The sequence below is a fragment of the Mustela nivalis genome (assembly GCF_964662115.1).
Source record: "Mustela nivalis genome assembly, chromosome: 6".
Lineage (NCBI taxonomy): Eukaryota > Metazoa > Chordata > Mammalia > Carnivora > Mustelidae > Mustela > Mustela nivalis.
Genome location: NC_139025.1, coordinates 6,238,805 through 6,241,345, shown reverse-complemented (window position 1 = coordinate 6,241,345; position 2,541 = coordinate 6,238,805).

Here is a 2,541-nt window from a genome sequence, read left to right as displayed (position 1 = left end):
TGGATTTTGGTTTGTTTGTTTTTTTTTTTTCTATTGTTTCTGAAAAGCTTCTGCTCTGTGCTCTTCCTGCTTGCATCAGCGATGTGGCATGGAGCTCCTTTGTCCCTCTGTAGGTAACGAGTTGGTGTTTCCCCCCAACCCCCCCATCTGGCTTCTTTGAAGCTTTTCTTGTCATTGGTTCTGAATATGAGACACCTAGGTGTCAATTTGTTCGGTGTTCATCCTGCCTTACATTTTCTTAGATTCCCAGATCTGTTATTAGGTATTTGCCATTAACTTTCATTTTCAGCCCTTGTTACTTCAAATTTTTCTTCTGCTACATTGTCTCTTTCTTCACTTCCTGGTTTTCCAATCACGCATGTGTTTCACCTTTTGAAATGGTCCCATAGATCTTGGATGTTCTGCTCTGTTTGCCTCTTTAACATTTTTTCCCCTCTTTGTATGTTAGTTTAGGAAGTCCCTACTGACAGGTCTTCCATGAGCAACTTGAGTCTCCCCTTGACAGCGACGGGTCCTCTGATGATCTCATCAGAGGCGTTCTTCATTTCTGTTTCAGTGTTTTTGATTCCTTTTGAAATAGTTTCTTTTAAGTTTTTTTCATCAAGTTTTCATCTCTCCGCTTCCCTTTCCCATCTGTTCCTGCACGCTGTCAACTTTTTCCATTAGAGCCATAACGTATTAATCATACTTATTTTAAATTCTCTGATGGTTCCAAATTCTGTGTCTTAACCCGAGTCTGGCTCTGAATGCTTTTTCTCTTCAGACTGTGTCTTTTCTTGTCATTTATCACGCTGTGTCATTTTATCTTGAAAGCCAGATGTGTTGTACTGGGTAACAGCGATTGAGGTAAATGGGCTTTTAGCATGAGGATTTAGGTTGATTGGGCTGGGGTTGCATTTTGGGCTCTGTTTGGCATAGCTGTAGGAACTCTCAGCTTCAAATTCCCCTGCTGGCCTTGTTTGGGTCTCCCCTGTTGTCTTTGAGACTTCCTAAGACCCTGAGATCCTATGATTCCCTTAGATCAAGTGTGTGACCATTGTTACTACACTGGAAGACTGTTCGGTGGCGGTAAAGAGAGAGGAGAAATGTTCTGTAACATTTCTTATGTCCTTGGGCTGTAACACTCACTAGTGTTTCTTAGTAAGCCTCCAAGTTTAGAGGGGATCGGAGTTGGGAAAATGCCACCCCCCAGGGTGAATAAGTCTCTGGTACTGCCTTTTCCCCTGGAAAGCAAGTCTTTGATACCGAGAACTCTGAAGCTACGGTTCACGGGGGTAACTTGTCCTCTGCAGAGTTTTCTGGAGATCAAATCACGAAACTGTAGCCTCCTCCTTCGGACTGTGGCCCTCCCCCCAGGAGCCTCTCACTTGGCACTAGTCCATACTCAGCCCCCCACGGTTCCCAAAAATGACCATTCAAGCCATCCTAGGAGTTTCTGGCTTCCAAGACTTTGGCTGCAGGTGAGCAGATCTGTCTGTGACTCTCCAGGTCCGCGGAAGGCACTTGACTCTGAGACCTCTGTTCTCTGATGGGTCTGAGAAAAAGTCACCCATTTTCAGTTTGTTCAACTTTTTTCTTGTTGGAAGGACAGAAGCCACAACGCGCAGCTCCTCAGGTGTCAGCAGAAACAGAGGGGGCCTGGGCTCTCCTGGACAAGCTTGCTGTGTGAGGCTGGTGAGCTCTCCAAGCTTCTGGAGCCTGTCCTCTTTCATCTGTATGGCCGGACCCATAACCCAGGCGGGTGATGTAGGGCAGGAGCAGGGGCAGGGGCTGCAGGACAGAGAGCGAGGTGCCCATCCGGGAGGTGTGTAGGAGGGGTTCGCAGAGCAGGCCCAGCAGGACACGGCTGTAGGGAAATCTGCTGGCTCAGGCAGGGAGAAAGGGAAGAAGCCTGGGGTGGGGAGCGGCCCCATCCTCCCTCCCCAATCTAGGTCTCGGTTTCACTTCTCCTAGAGTCCCGGGCAGCACGCCTGCCCCTTACCCTGTCGCACTCCTATTTTTAAGTGATTCGGTGAGAATTCCCGGCCACTGTGTCCCTCCCCGGCCCAGTCGGCGGGACGGAGTCTCCGCATCTCCTGGGCTAAATAGCGCCAGGGGCGGGGGCGGGCCGGGGGTGGGGGTCGGGGGTCGGGGGGCGTTGGGAAGCCGCCGCCTGGGCGGAACCGGGAAACCGTTGGCACCTGGGGCCGCTCGAGGCCAGGCCGTCGCCATTGTATTAAGAAAGGCTCCCGGTCCTGGAGGTAGGGGCCGCTGGAACAGCGGGAACAGAGCTGGCGCCGAGCTCCGAGTTCCGCGCCGCGCCCCTCCTCGTTCAACCCCGCCGGGGCGTCCCCCGACCAGGGGTGTCCTCCCAGCCGCGCCGGTCCCCAATCTCGAGGCCCCTTCCCCGCCGCGGCGAGCGCCCCGGGAGGGTGCGGGCCGGCGCAGGGCCGGTGCCCGGGGCGCGGTCGGCGGCTCCCGGGGCGCGCGGGGCCGGGACGCCCGCCCCCCGCCGCCGCCCCCTCCTCCTCCTCCTCCTCCGCGGGCCGGGCCGGGCCGGGG